Source organism: Mustelus asterias, unplaced genomic scaffold (genome assembly GCF_964213995.1).
Source record: "Mustelus asterias unplaced genomic scaffold, sMusAst1.hap1.1 HAP1_SCAFFOLD_299, whole genome shotgun sequence".
Taxonomy (NCBI): Eukaryota; Metazoa; Chordata; class Chondrichthyes; order Carcharhiniformes; family Triakidae; genus Mustelus; species Mustelus asterias.
Genome location: NW_027590264.1, coordinates 398,825 through 415,583, shown reverse-complemented (window position 1 = coordinate 415,583; position 16,759 = coordinate 398,825).

Below are 16,759 nucleotides of genomic sequence, written 5' to 3'. Positions count from 1 at the left end.
CTTGAAGAATGAGAGGCGATCCCATTGAAACAGACTTAAAATTCGTACAGGGTGTGACAGGGTGGATGTAGATTGGATGTTTCCCCTGGCTGGTGAGACTAGAACCAGGGGACACAATCTCAGAATCAGGGGCAGACCATTGAAGACTGAGATGAGGAGAAATTTCTTCACTCAGAGGGTGGTGAATCTTTGGAATTTTCTATTCCAGGGGGATGTGGAAGCCCAATCATTCAGCATGTTCAAGACGCAAATCGATTGTGTGAAATAAAATAGGAATCTGTGTGTGTGTTTGTGTGCGTGTGTGCATGCGTGTTTGTGTGTGGACATGTTTCCGTGTGTGTTTATTACTGTGTGCGTCTGAGTGTTACTGGGTGAGAATATCTGTTTCTGTGTGTTTTCATAGAATCCTAGACTCCTGCAGTGCAGAAGGAGGCCATTTGGCCCATTGAGTCTGCACCGACCGCAATCCCACCCAGGCCCTATTCCCGTAACCCCATGCATTTACCCGAGCTCGTCTCCCTGACGCGGAGGGACAATTTAGCACGGCCAATGCACCCGAACCAGAACGTCTTTCAGACTGTGGGAGGAAACCGGAGCACCCGGAGGAAACCCACGCAGACACGGGGAGAACGTGCAGACTCCGCACAGACAGTGACCCAAGGCGGGAACCGAACCCGAGTCCCTGGCACTGTGAGGCAGCAGTGCTAACTGTCAGTTTGATGTGTGTGTGTGTTTTTCTGTGTGTTTGTGTGTGTGTGTTTATTGTGTTTGTGTGTGTAAATTTGTGTGTGTGCTTTTTGTGCGTGTTTTATGTGTGTTTGTGTGTGCGTACTTTGTGTGTGTGCGTGTTTTGTGTGTGTTGGTGTGTGCGTGCTTTGTGTGTGTGCGTGTTTTGTGTGTGTTGGTGTGTGCGTGTTTTGTGTGCGTACGTGCACCATGATCTGTTTGAATGCTGGCGCAGGATCGATGGGCCAAATGGCCTACACCTGCTCCTATTTTCCTTTGAGATTTAAATACATTGACACACATGCACGCTGACACACACACACAGAAAGATATACACAGTGTGGACGTATTTATTGACCACTTAATGTGACTGAATGCTACACATCCCAGTTTACCAAAGACACACAATATTCAGCAGCATTGTAAACAGCGCAGCTGGAAACATCAAATTGGGGATTTGGTTTGAAAAAGGGTCAAAGCCTCTCTTGCTAAAGGCTGTTTGTCTATATTGTGCTGACTGTGATACACTGCCATCCTCTGCTGCCTGCTGGACATTGCTCCAACCGCAGAGAGAGTGAAGTAGATCAGAAACTCACTGGGAGAGAATGCAGCTTCACACAGTATCCATCCAAAATGACAGGAGCATCAACACACACACACAAGCTCCGTGTGGAGACTGAGAGGGGCTCAGTGTGGAACACAAACCTTCACACTAAACCTGGAAGGACATTGATAAAGAGTTTAAAACAAAACTGTCAGGAGGAGAGGGTGCAGAATACAGTGTTGCAGTTACCGAGAGGGTATAGAGAAAGATCAGCTTAATATATGGTAGGTCCACTCAAAAATTAACATTCTGACCAAACACTAAAGCTTTCCACAAAACAAGGCTCACAAATTCAACACCACTTTCCTTTGTCCGCTCTCCCATCATGCTGTGCGCGGAGTCTCTGATCGATGCGAAGGGCCTAGTATTTGAGGCTCTGAGCTGAACCCACAATCTGTCTGATTCTGAGGGAAGATTACTGCCACTCAGATACAGCTGGCTGCAATATCCCCTTGAAATATATCTGTTGTGTACAGAGTCACATGTTTTTTTTTCCCTGTGTCTGCTGTCCTTAAAGAACTATTGAATAATCTAAACATCCGCATTAATGATCACAGAACAAGGCCAACATGGGGGAATCGAGTATCAGGTTTAAAAGTTTATTTATTAGTGTCACAAGTAGGGTTACATTAACACTGCAATGAAGTTACTGTGGAAAATCCGTAGTCGCCATGCTCTGGCGCCTGTTTGGGCAACTTGGGGAGAATTTAGCATGGCTGATACACCTAACCAGCGCGTCGTTCGAACTGTGGGAGGAAACCGCAGCACCCGGGGGAAACCCACACAGACACGGGGAGAATGTACAAACTCCACACTGACAGTGACCCAAGCCAGGAATCAAACCCGGGTCCCTGGCGCTGTGAGGCAGCAGTGTTAACCACTGTGCTGCCCCTCATCGAAACATTGTGCAGTTGTGGAATGCACAGGATAGGAGGGATGTGATAGCACTGGAAAAGGTGCAGAGGAGATTCACCAGGATGTTGCCTGGCCTGGAGAGTTTTAGTTCATAGAATCATAGAATCCCTACAGTCCAGAATGAGGCCATTCGACCCTTCAAATCTGCACGGACACTTACCCAGGCTTACCCCGTAGCCCCACGTATTTTCCCGCTAATCCCCCTAACCTATACATCGTGGGACCCTCAGGGCAATTTTGCATGGACAATGCACCCGGAGGAAACCCACGCAGACACGGGGAGAATGTGCAAACTCCACACAGACAGTAATCCGAGGCCGGAATTGAACCCGGGTCCCTGGCGCTGTGAGGCAGCAGTGCTAACCACTGTGCTACCGTGCCGCCACTCGAACTGAAGAGAGATTTTATAGACTGAGGGTGTGATCTTACCACCTGTTGACGCCACACTCCTGCTCAGCGAGGTCGGAGAATCTGGTGACCAGCCAAATCTCCTTTCACTGCAGTGGGATGGGAAAATCCTGCCGGCCTGAACGGTGATAAGATTCCACCCTGGGGTTGTTTTCTGTGGAGCAGAGGAGGCTGAGGGGGAACATGATGGAGATGGATAAGATTATGAGGGACATCGATAGAGTAGACGGGAAGAAAGCTTTCCCCTTGGTGGTGGGATCAATGACCAGGGGGTATAGATTTAGGGTAAGGGGCAGGAGGTTTACAGGGGATGTGAGGAAAACCTTTTTCACCCAGAGGGTGGTGGGAGTCTGGAACTCTCTGCCTGAAAGGGTGGTGGAGGCAGAGACCCTCAGAACGTTTAAGAAGTGCTTAGCTATGCATTTGCAATGCCAAGGCTTACCAGGCCGTGAGCCAAGTTGGGTGATTTGTCTTTGACCAGCACAGATGCAATGGGCCGAAGGGCCTTTTCTGTTCTCTAGACCTCCATTGCTAAAACACAACTTCAATGACCCAGCTTCTGGTCATCCATCCAAATCTCTCCCTCCGCAGCTCGAGGACAAATCCTGCCGCGCAATCTTCCTTTGAAGTGGCTTTGGACATTTCATTCTCCGTGAGGACTTGTCCGGATAGTGGCTGCTTTTTTGTGTTTGTCTCAGTGTCAGCTCAGCAACATGGACAACATGTTAGAAATGGCCGTCTCCCAGTGAGTGTGAGGACAGGGCAGGCTTTGAGCGAGGCCTGGGCCGCTCCCTGAAGGACACAGGGCCACCATTGTGCTTTTTGCTGACAAACAGAAAGCTTTCACGCCTCTCTCTCTCTCTCGTGTCTCATCTCACTCACATTCTGCCCCTTCCATTCACTCTGTGCAGCTTTCTGGAGGAGGCTGCCAGCTTTATCCGCCACAGAGCATCTGCCAACAAGAACATCAGATGAAACCTTCCATTCCCCAAGTCCCTCTTTCCTCTCTGCTCCTCGCTGTCTTTCCGGAGGAAATGGGATGGGAAGCTGATGGGAAAAGATTTGCAGGGCTCCAGGGACAAGGTGGAGCAGTGGGACTGGCTCGATTGCTCTAGCAGAGAGTCGACACCAGCTGAATGGGCTGAATGGCCTCCTTCATTCTGTGGCTATTCTATGGTTGACACACAATAGATAGTCAATATCTTTTCCCAAAGGTAGGGGAGTCTAAAACTAAAGGGCATGGGTTTAAGGTGAGAGGGGAGAGATACAGAAGTGTCCAGAGGGGCAATCTTTTCACACAGAGAGTGATGAGCGTCTGGAAGAAGCTGCCAGAGGTAGTAGTAGAGATGGACACAATTTTACCTTTTAAAAAGCATTTAGACAGTTACATGGGTAAGATAGATGTAGAGGGATATGGGCCAAATGTGGGGAATTGGGACCAGCTTAGGGGTTAAAAGAAAAAGGGCAGCATGACAAGTTGGGCCAAAGGGCCTGTTTCCATGCTGTAAACATCTACGACACTATGACAACTTGTCATTTGGGTCTCAACTTCAAGTTTCTAGGTGTCCAGATCACCAACAACCTGTCCTGGTCCCCCCATGCCGACACTATAATTGAGAAAGCCCACCAACACGTCTACTTTCTCAGGAGGCTAAGGAAATTTGGCATGTCAGCTACGACTCTCACCAAGTTCTACAGATGCACCATAGAAAGCATCCTTTCTGTATCTCGGCTTGGTATGGTTTCTGCTCTGTCCAAGACTGCAAGAAATTACAAAAGGTCGTGAATGTAGGCCCGTCCATCACGCAGACTAGCTTCCCATTCATTGACTCTGTCTACACTTCCCGCGGCCTTAGAAAAGCAGCCAGCATAATTAAGGACCTGATGCACACATTCTCTCTTCCACCTTCTTCCGTCAGGAAAAAGATACAAAGTCTGAGATCACGTACCAACCGACTCAAGAACTTCCCGGCTGCCCTCAGACTTTTGAATGGACCTGCTACATATTAGATTTATCTTTCTCTACACCCTACCTATGACTGCAACACTACATTCTGCACCCTCTTTTTTACTTCTCCCCGATGTACTCTATGAACGGTATGTTTTGTCTGTACAGCATACAAGAAACAATACTTTTCACTGTATCCCAATACATGTGACAATAATAAATCAAATCAAATCAAAATCCTCCCAATTCTTTCCTCCACGATAGGTCGCAGCATTTAAAGAACACGCCCAGGGCCCAGTGCTGAGTCTGAGGGTATCTGACTGCAGTAAGGTGAGTGATACAGGAGGGTCTCACTGTCTGAGGGAGGTGAGTCTTAGCCGGGGGGGGGGCGTGAGTGACCCAGGTTAATCTGACACTCCAGGGACAGTTGGAATGGAGCTTTCCCCCGGGCTGTCCCCTCCCCGTGTCTGCGTGGGTTTCCTCCGGGTGCTCCGGTTTCCTCCCACAGTCTGAAAGATGTGCTGGTTAGGGTGCATTGGCCGTGCTAAATTCTCCCTCAGTGTAACCCGAACAGGCGCCGGAGTGTGGGCGACTAGGGGATTCTCACAGTAACTTCATTGTAGTGTTAATGTAAGCCTACTTCTGAGACTAATAAATAAACTGAAACTGAAGGTCAAGGTGCTGCTGTGACAATGCACTCTTGTTTAAACACTCTGCAATGCTGAGACTGGGAGAAGTGACCAACAGGGGGCAGCATTGCAGCTTCTGTCCCCCTATTGAAACTGGGATTGTTGCTCCATCTGCTGCACAATCCCAACCCCATCCACTGGGGGCAACCTGGACAATGGCTGCAGACACACCTCACTGCGCGTGCGCCGCAATGACACCCACCGCCGGCGGCCATCTTGCGTTGCCAAGGGAGACGGCCAGCGGCCATATTCCGTTGCCAAGGGAGACGGCGGCGGCGACCATCTTGCGTTGCCAGGGGAGACGGCATCAATGCGGCGGCGTCCGCGCGCGCTGACCTCTGGGAGCATTCCCGTCCCGCACATGCGCACAGGCCGCCCCGCCCCCCTCGACAAGTCCCCCTGTTGTCCCGCCAACGAGCATGGGCCGGAGTGGGCAAGAGGTGACACTGGGGAGGAGCAGCCCCCCCCCGGGAGCGTTACAGCGACGCCTGGTGGCCAGGAAGGGCAATAGCAGCAGCACAGTCTCTGCCCAAAGGCTTCCCCAGTTCAGCTGCTCAGAGACACTGGGAATGTCTTCAAGTGGAAACTTCAGCTTCTCACATTCACCCCCTGTGTTCAGTCATTGTTTCCTAGGCAACCTCTGTAGTGACATCACAAACAACTTGTTCACATTGAAGGCCATGGCAATCTGGACCATTCGGCTTCAAAGCCATTGAGCTTTGAAATTTCAATTGAAATGTTGGAGATGAGAGTTTATCGATGCAAGTCATGTTGCATGTGGAACGCTCACGATGCCACAATTAGAGCGGTGCAGACATCTCACAGGGTTGTGTGACTGGAGGAGATGTCAGAGACGGGCTGGTTAAATATAGAGGGAAAGGGTCTGAAGCTAAGTTTTGGGTAAAAGATGGCAGTGATGTTGTGACATTAATTTAGCTTCAGGTAGTTGCTGGGGAGGGGGAATAGAGAGGTTGGGGAGCGATGTTTGTATTGGGGCAATCTCTCTCTCTCTCTCATCATGTATATATATCAATCCATCTCTCACTCTCTATCTCTCTTCACCCATTGTGTCCAGAGTCTTGTGAAGGCGCAGACCGGTGGCAGGTCATTGCTGCCGAGGAGGACAGCCTTCAGCGCACTGGACCTGCATTGCTGCACGGATAGCTCGAGGCACCTCTGCCTCCGACAGCATCATCTTCCACACGTGTGTCTCTTCTGGACTGTGTGTGTGTCGTGTGTGACTGGTGGGGACTATACAAAGGGTTGTGAATGAAGCCCAGTCCATCACGCAAACCAGCCTCCCATCCATTGACTGTCTACACTTCCCGCTGCCCCGGAAAAGCAGCCAGCATAATTAAGGACCCCACGCACCTGGACATTCTCTCTTTCACCTTCTTCTGTCGGAAAAATACACAAAAGTCTGAGGTTATGTACCAACCGACTCAAAAACAGCTTCTTCCCTGCTGCCATCAGACTTTTGAATGGATCTGCCTCACACTAAGTTGATCTTTCTCTACACTCTCGCTATGACTGTCACACTATATTCTGCACTCTCTCCTTTCCTTCTCTATGAATGGTATGCCTTGTCTGTATAGTGCACAAGAAACAATACTTTTCACTGTATATTAATGTGATAAGAATAAATCAAGTCAAACTGATGTGAGTAAAGATATTGATGTATCCACCCTGGTAATGGACAGTGCAGAGGCAGGAAAAGTGCCCGAAACATCAAGATAAAAGTTCACCCCAGAGGAAATAAGAGCTCCAAGGGTTAATGACAATTAACACTGAGTAGCTGCTCATTTTAATTTAAGGGGCTTCATAGAAATCATAGAAACCCTGCAGTGCAGAAGGAGGCCATTCGGCCCATCGAGTCTGCACCGACCACAATCCCACCCAGGCCCTACCCCCACATATTTACCCGCTAATCCCACTAACCCACGCATCTCAGGACTCTAAGGGGCAATTTTTAACCCGGCCAATCAACCTAACCCGCACATCTTTGGACTGTGGGAGGAAACCGGAGCACCCGGAGGAAACCCACGCAGACACGAGGAGAATGTGCAAACTCCACACAGACAGTGACCCGAGCCGGGAATCGAACCCAGGAGCTGTGAAGCAGCAGTGCTAACCACTGTGCTACCGTGCCGCCCATTGCTGAGACAGAACAAGATGTAACAACGGCAGAGTTCAGGGAAGTTGACAAATTATTTAAAAACACATTATTTAAACCCCCTCAAATGATTCAAATGAGTAGTTTGTGAGTGACGAGATAGACTCAATATTAGAAAACAAAATGAAAGTCCAGAATGAATACGTTTTGACATCACTGGAAAAAAATTAAATAAAACTCAATCTGAATGAGATCAGGAGAAACTCCAGGGTTATGAAAAGTTCAAAGACCAAACAGGAGCAGCAAACCATTTTGCTGAAACATCAGAAGTATTTGAATGAAATTCTGAAAATGGTTGAAGAAAATTTGGGCCAATGACCCACAGCAGGTTAGCGTGTGGAAATACTGGGAAAATACCTGGAACAAGAGACTGAGCATTTACAGACAAGAGCTGGGAAATGGAAGTTTTGCCTCGGAGAATAAATGGAACTAAGGAGGATTCTCCAAAAGGTCAGTGGCGGCACGGTGGCACAGTGGTTACCACTTCTGCCTCACGGCACCAGGGACCCGGGTTCCATTCCCAGCTCGGGTCACTGTCTGTGCGGAGTTGGCACATTCTCCCCGTGTCTTTGTGGGTTTCCTCCGGGTGCTCCGGTTTCCACCCACAGTCCAAAGATGTGCGGGTTGGGTGGATTGGCCATGATAAATTGACCCTTAGCGACAAGCTAGGGTAAATATATGGGGATAGGGCCTGGGTGGGATTGTGGGTTGGTGCAGACTCGTTGGGCCGAATGGCCTCCTCTGCACTGTAGGGATTCTATGTATATTGTTGTTTAGACAAAAATACTGTGTTTACCCCAGTCCAACGCCGGCATCTCCACATCATGTTCTGCCTGAGTCAGAGGTGGAAGAAGATTCCATCAAGAGGAAATTGAATGGGAAGCTGAAGGGAAAATATTGACAGGGTTACGGGGAGAGGGTGGAGGATTGGGAATAGTGAAACTGCTCTTGCAGTGTGTTGATCCAGGCTTGACGGGCTGAATGGCCTCCTGTGCTGTCACCATTCTATGATTCACACACAAGTTAACTTCTCAGTGTCTATTAGGCCCCACTCGTTCCTCCATGATCAGTTCCAGCATTTCAAGTTCAGATCCCAGTACTTTTTAGTTGGGGCATTGAGGAGTAAAACAGAAATAGGAATGAGAGTGTCGGTGCGCTTATGTTTTTGTATTTCTGTGTGTGTGTGTGTGTGTGTGTGTGAGAGAGAGAGACAGTTTCTAAGTGTGTGCAAGTGTCTATTTCAATGTGTGCTTCTGTGTGTGTGATTGTGAGTGAGTGTGTGTCTGTCTCTCTCTCTCTGTCTTTGTGCATGTGTGTCTGTGAGTGTGTGTTTGTGTCCCTCTGCGTGTGTGTCCGTGAGTGTCTGTGTGTTTCTCTCTTTGCCTGTGTGTCTGTGTGTGTGTCTCTCTCTGTGTCTTTGTGCATGTGTGTCTGTGAGTGTGTGTTTGTGTCTCTCTGCGTGTGTGCGTGTGTGTCCGTGAGTGTGTGTTTGTGTCTCTGTGTGTGTGTGTCCGTGAGTGTCTGTGTGCCTCTCTCTTTGTCTGTGTGTGTGTGTGTGTGTCTGTGTGTGTGTGTGTTTGTCATGATCTGTTTGAGTGGTGGAGCAGGCTCGATGGGTCAAATGGCCTCCAACTGAACATATTTGAGATTCAAATACATTGACACACATGCATGCTGACACACACACACACACACACACAGAGACACACACAGACACTCAGACACAGACACACAGACACAGACACACACACAGACACACAGACAGACATACAGACAGACACACAGACACACAGACCGACACACACAGACACACACACAGACACACACAGACAGACACACACACAGACACACACACAGACACACACAGACACACACACACACAGACACACGCACAGTGAAATATATACACAGTATTGACATATTTATTGACCATTTAATGTGACTGAATGCTACACATCCTGGTTTGCCGATGACACAAAATATTAGACAGCATTGTAAGCAGCGTAGCTGGAAACATCACATTGCAAAGAGTTATTCATATTTTGTACATGGACAAAACTGGTGGAGAGGTTTCAGTGCAGGGAAATGTAAACTGACACAACTTAGATTTAAAAGGGATAGAACAGCGTACTTTAATAAATGATGAAATGACAGAAACAGTGGAAGCTCCAAATGTCCAGATATTTCACAGCTGGATTCACACAAAACACACAGCAATGGATCTGATATTGCGGAATTGTTGTAAATGTGGTGAATCTCAGTACGGAGGCTGTCTTCATGTTACAATGTTAATCTGATCACTCTCATCAAAACAGGGTCAACATTTCTGTACAATGTGAGTGAATCATCAGCTCAAATAGTTCAGGTTCAATGTTTAAAATAACCAGTCACTTTTCTGTGGCTGCTTTGGGAATGTCAGTGGAATGTAGTTCACAGTAAAGTGTGAACAATTGTATTGGGGAATAATTGGAAGCAGTTTCCATTGAGAGCTTCCTGCATTCTGGAAATGTGTGTGATCCATTCAGAGATAGGAAATGGACGGATGAATAAAGATGCAGTTTGTTGTTAATTACATGAGATTGTCTGCCTTGAAGATTCACAAGTTCCATGTGCTGAGAGAAAGGAATGATTAAACAATGTCGAGAATTCAAATCCTTCAGACAAGTGAAAAAGCAGGAGAACAACTGAACCCACAAACGCTGCCACAGACAGTATTCGAAGCTTCAACTTCATGTTTGAATGTGAAGGGCTGATTGAAATAAACAGGAGGCCACACTGGGATGCTGAGCAATTTGATACCTGTTTTTCCTCAACTTCAAAATAAAAATCTGTGATGAAACATTCCTTGGACAGAGCAGAGGGGATTTTACTCTGTATTTACCCCATTACAGTATTTGTGTTGGGAACATTTGATGAACAGTGCAGATTAAACGTTATTCTTAACCGCTGGAATTTAAGTTGGGGGCTGATTTAATCAAACATTGAAAATAATGAGGGAAAGGGAGAGGCTGATAAAGAACAAGTTTTTCTGCTGGCTGGGAACTCCAGGATTTGGGAATATTTGAATGTTAGCCTCAGTTTAGAATTTTAGAATTGTAGAAATGGAAACATTGCCAGATGTGGTGTGGAGTTAGTTTGAAACAATCTTCTGCAAATGGCTATTGATGCTCAGTCACTTGTTATTATTTTAAATCTGGGGTTGATAGATTTTCCTCAGTCCAAGGGGTTAAGAGATAGAGAGTTAGATCACAGATCAGCCAGGATCTTACTGAATATTGGAACAGGCTTTCAGGAAGATTGTTCCAGATTCCAAACACCCTCTTGATGAAGTGCTTTTCCTCACTTCACTTCTGATCCATTTCCCCATCATTTAGAATCTGTGCCCTCTAGTTCATCACCATCTCTTGAGAGGGAAGAGTTTCTCACTCTTTAACCTGTGGATACCCCTTAGGATCTTGAATCTCTCTTTCAAGTCTCACCTCAGCCTTCTTTTCTCCAAGGAAAACAGTCCCAACCTCTCCAATCTACCCTCGTAGCTACGGATCTTATTCCCTGGAATCATTCTTGTGACTCTCCTCTGCACTCTCTCCAATGTCTTCACATCTCTCCTCAAGTACGGTGCCCAGAACTGGGCAGTCTCCAGATGAGGCCTAACAAGTGTCTTATACAAGTTCAATATGAACTCCTTACTCGTGTCCTCAATTCCTCCATTAATAAAAGTTGGGATACCATATACTTCATTTACTGCTCTCTCAAAGTGCCCTGCCACCTTCACTGACGTATGTACATATTAGAATCATGGAATCCCTCCAGTGCAGAAGGAGGCCATACAGCCCATCGAGCCTGCGCTAACAACATTCCCACCCAGGCCCTATCCCCGTGATGCAACGTATTTACCCTGATAATACCGGCATGAATTGAGAAATGGTTAACGGACAGAAAACAGAGCTTAGGTACAAATGGGTCATTTTCAGGGTGGCAGGCTGTGACCAGCGGCTTATCACAAGGATCAGTACTCGGGAGCCCAGCTATTCACAATCCATATCATTGATTTGGACGTTTGGGATCAAATGTAATATTTCCGAGTTTGCAGATGACATGAAAGCAGGTGGAAGTGTGAGTTGTGAGGGGGATGTAGACTCTTCAAGGGGTAGTGGAAGAGGCTGAATTAGTGGTGAAACCACACACGGAGTGTTGTGGACAGTTTTATCCTCTTACCTAAGGAAAGACATTCTTGTCCGAGAGGGACTTCAATGACATTTCACTGCATTAATTCCTGGGATGGAGGGATTGTCCTCTGAGGAAAGAAAATGGACTTTTACTTTATGCACTTGAGAAGCATGAGAGGTGACCTCATTCAAACTTGGACAATTCTTACAGGGCTCAGCAGGGTCGAGTCATAGAGGTTTACAGCATGGAAACGCGCTTTGGCCCAACTTGTCCATGCCGCCCAGTTTTTACCATTAAGCAAATCACAATTGCCTGTGTTTCGCCCATATCCCTCGATACCAATCTTACCCATGTAACTGTCTAAATGCTTTTTAAAACCTAAAATTGTACCCGCCTCTACTACTACCTCTGGCAGCTCATTCCAGACACTCACCACCCTCTGTGTGAAAAGAATTGCCCTCTGGACCCTTTTGTATCTCTCCCTTCTCACCTTAAACCTATGCCCTCTAGTTTTAGACTCCCCTACCTTTGGGAGAAGATATTGACAATTTAGCTGATCTATGCCCCTCATTATTTTATATAAAATCGCCCCTCAGTCTTCTACGCTACAGGGAAAAAAGTCCCAGTCTGTGCAACCTCTCCTTAAAACCCAAACCGTCATGTCCCGGTAGCATCCTAGTAAATCTTTTTTGCACTCTTTCTAGTTTAATAATATCCATTCTAAAATAGGGTGACCAGAACTGTACACAGTATTCCAAGCGTGGCCTTGACAATGTCTTGTACAACTTCAACAAGACGTCCCAACTCCTGTATTCAATGTTCTGACCAATGAAACCAAGCATGCTGAATGCCTTCTTCACCACTCTGTCCACCTGTGACTCCACTGTCATGAAGCTATGAACCTGTACCCCGAGATCTCTTTGTTCTATAACTCTCCCCAACCCCCAAACATGAGCTGAGTAGATACAGGAAGGATGTTTCTCCCGGCTGGCGGGGGGAGGGGGGGAGGGGGGTGTCTAGAACCATGGCATAGTCGCAGAGTAAGGGGGCAGGACATTTCGGACTGAGATAAGAACATAAGAAATAGGAGCAGGAGTAGGCCATCTAGCTCCTCGAGCCTGCCCCGCCATTCAATAAGATCATGGCTGATCTGAAGTGGATCAGTTCCACTTACCCGCCTGATCCCCATAACCCCTAATTCCCTTACCGATCAGGAATCCATCTCTCCGTGATTTAAACAAATTCAACGAGGTAGCCTCCACCACTTCAGTGGGCAGAGAATTCCAGAGATTCACCACCCTCTGAGAGAAGAAGTTCCTCCTCAACTCTGTCCTAAGCTGACCCCCCTTTATTTTGAGGCTGTGCCCTCTTGTTCTAGCTTCCTTTCTAAGTGGAAAGAATCTCTCCATCTCTACCCTATCCAGCCCCTTCATTATCTTATAGGTCTCTATAAGATCCCCCCTCAGCCTTCTAAATTCCAACGAGTACAAACCCAATATGCTCAGTCTCTCCTCATAATCAACACCCCTCATCTCTGGTATCAACCTGGTGAACCTTCTCTGCACTCCCTCCAAGACCAATATATCCTTCCGCAAATAAGGGGACCAATACTGCACACAGTATTCCAGCTGCGGCCTCACAAATGCCCTGTACAGATGCAGCAAGACATCTCTGCTTTTATATTCTATCCCCCTTGCGATATAGGCCAACATCCCATTTGCCTTCCTGATCATCTGTTGCACCTGCAGACTGGGTTTTTGCGTCTCATGCACAAGGACCCCCAGGTCCCTTTGCACAGCAGCATGTTGTAATTTTTTTCCATTTAGATGATAATCCAATTTGCTATTATTTCCTCCAAAGTGAATAACCTCGCATTTGTCAACGTTATACTCCATCTGCCAGATCCTCGCCCACTCACTCAGCCTGTCCAAATCTCTCTGCATACCTTCTACGCCCTCCACACGATTCACTTTTCCACTTATCTTTGTGTCGTCTGCAAACTTTGTTACCCTACACTCAGTCCCCTCCTCCGGATCGTCTATATAAATGGTAAATAGTTGAGGCCCCAGTACCGATCCCTGCGGCACGCCACTAGTTACCATCCGCCAACCAGAAAAGCACCCATTTATTCCGACTCTCTGCTTCCTGTGAGGAGGAATTTCTTCCCTCAGAGTCATAGAGTGGTACAGTGAAGAAAAGGCCCTTCGACCCAATGAGTCTGCACCAACAGTAACTACCACTAAAGTTGTGCTAATCCAATTTTCCATCTCTTGTACCATATCTTTGAATGTTGTGATGTTTCAAGTGCTCATCCAAATGCTTTTGAAAGGTTGTAAGGTTTCCGACCTCCACTGCCTTCCCAGGCAGTACATTCCTGATTCCCATCACCCTCTGAGTGAATGTTTTTCTCAACTCTCCTCTGAATCTCCTGCCCTTTGCCCTAAAACTATGTCCCCTCATGATTGATCCCTCAACCAAGGGGAACAGCCGTTTCCTATTCACCCTGTCCATACCCCTCATAATCTTACACACCTCAATCAGCCTTCTCTGCTCTAAAGAAAACAATCCAAACCTATCCAGTCTCTCCTTATAGCTCAAATACTCCATCCCAGGCAACTTGCTGCTGAGCCTCCTCTGTACCCCCTCTAGTGCTATCATATCCTTCCTCTGGTGTGGTGACCAGATCTGCACACGGTACTCCAGCTGTGGCCTAACCAACGCTCTGTACAACTCCAACATTAACTCTTTGCTCTTCTACTCTGCACCATGACTGGTAAAAGCAAGTGTCTCATCTGCCTTCTTTACCACTTGATTCACCTGCTCTGCTGCCTTCAGGGATCTGTGAATAATTGCCCAAGATCCATATGTTCCTCTGAGCTTCCCAGTGTCCTGCAACTCATTAAATACTCCCTTGCCTTGTTACTGCTTCCAAAGTGCATCACCTCGCACCTATCAGGGTCAAATACCATCTGCCACTGCTCTGCCTATCTGACCAACCCAGCGATATCTTCCTGTAACCTACAACCTTCTTCACTATTAACCATCCTACCAATCTTGGTGTCATCTGGAACCTTGCTTATCATTGCCCCCACATTATCATCTGTCTCATTTATGTATAACAACAACAAGCCCCCCAGCACGGAGCCTTGTGGTGCACCACTGGACACCGGCCTCCAGCCACTCAAACAGCCTTCCAACACCACCCTTTGTGTCCAATTACTAAACCAGTTTCCGATCCATCTCGCCAAGTTTTCCTGAATTCCATGTGCTTGCAGGATGGTAAATCTTTGGAATTCCCTGTCCCAGGGGGCTGTGGAGGCTCAGTCATCGTTCACAGACTGAGATGGATAGGTTTCTACAGATTAAACATATTGCAAAGTTTCACCATCTGTGACCCCTTGTTCCAGCCTCTCCCCCGCCCCCCCCCCCCCTCTCCCCACCCCCTCAGCCCCTCAGCTGGAGGAAACAACATCCCTGTATTCAGTCACTCCAGCCCAGTCAGAATTTACACATTTCAATTCGATCCCCTCTCATTCTTCGGAACTCCAGTGAATACAGGCCCAGTCGACTCAATCTCTCCTCATACGACAATCCTGCCATCCCAGGAATCAGTCTGGTGTGCCTCCGCTGCTCTCCCTCTATGGTAAGTGCAGCATTTCATAGTTACAGAGACAAAACCTGTACACAATATTCCAGGTGTGGTCTCACCGAGGGCCTGTACAGCTGCAGTAAGACATCCTTGCCCCTTTCCTCAAGTTCTCTTGCAATGAAGGCCAACATATCATTTGCCTTCCTAACTGTTTGCTGTAGCTGCATGCTTGCTTTCAGTCTCTGGTGTACTGGGACACCCAGGTCCCTTTGTATATCAACATTTCCCAATCTATCACCATTTAAATCATCCTCTGCCATTCTGCTTCTCTGTCCGAAGTAGTTAAATTCACGTTTGTCCACGTTATACAGCATCTGCCGTGCATTTACCCATTCACTCAATTTTCTGAAGTCACTGTGAAACATTTTAACATCCTTCTCACTACTCACATTCCCAACAAGTTTCATGGCATCAGCAAACTTGGAAATATTATTTTTGGTTCCCTCATCCAAATCATTGGTGTACATCTCGTGTGTGTCTCAATGTCAGCTCGTAAACATGTACAGCACAATCCCATCCTGTTTCTGTCTCTCTATGGCTCTGTATCTGTATATATCTCTCTCTGAAATTAGAATAAAGAAAATTACAGCACAAGAACAGGCCCTTCGGCCCTCCAAGCCTGCACCAACCATGTGTGAACTAAAACCCCCTCCCCTTCCAGGGACCATATCCCTCTATTCCCATCCTATTCTTGTATTTCTCCAGACGCCCCTTAAAACTCACTATCGTATCTGCTTCCACTCCCTCTCCCAGCAGCGAGTTCCAGGCACCCACCACCCTCTGTGGAAAAAACTTGCCTCGTACGTCTCCTTTAAACCTTGTCCCTAGCACCTTAAACCTGTGCCCCCTAGTAATTGACTCTTCAACCCCGGGAAAAAGCTCCTGACTATCCACTCTGTCCATGCCTCTCATAATCCTGTAGACTTCTATCAGGTCACCCCCCTTGCCTCTGTCATTCCAGTGAGAACAAACCAAGTTTCTCCAAACTCTCCTCATAGCTAATGCCCTCCATACCAGGCAACATCCTGGTAAATCTTTTCTGTACCGTCTCCAAAGCCTGCACATCCTTCTAGTAGTGTGGCGACCAGAATTGAACACTATATTCCAAGTGCGGCCTAACAATGGTTCTATAAAGCTGCAACATGGCTTGCCAACTTTTATCTCAATGTGTGTGGCGTCAAAATTTTGCTTATTTCCTAAATAACACTGACAACATTTCAAAAGCGCTCCATTGTCGGTGAAACACTTTTGGAAACCCTAAAGCCATGAATAGTACTTTAGAAATGTCCATCCCCCAAGTTGGTGTGAGGACATTCAGAGTCAGTGCGTGACTTGGGTCAAAGATAGACCAGCGAGGTCTCTCCCTTAATGACATTGAGTGACTCTTTAGCTTTTTATGATGAGCAGAAGCCTTTCCTCTCTCTTGTGTCTCATTCATTCCAATTCTGTCCCTGACATTAATCAGTTGTGACTTTCT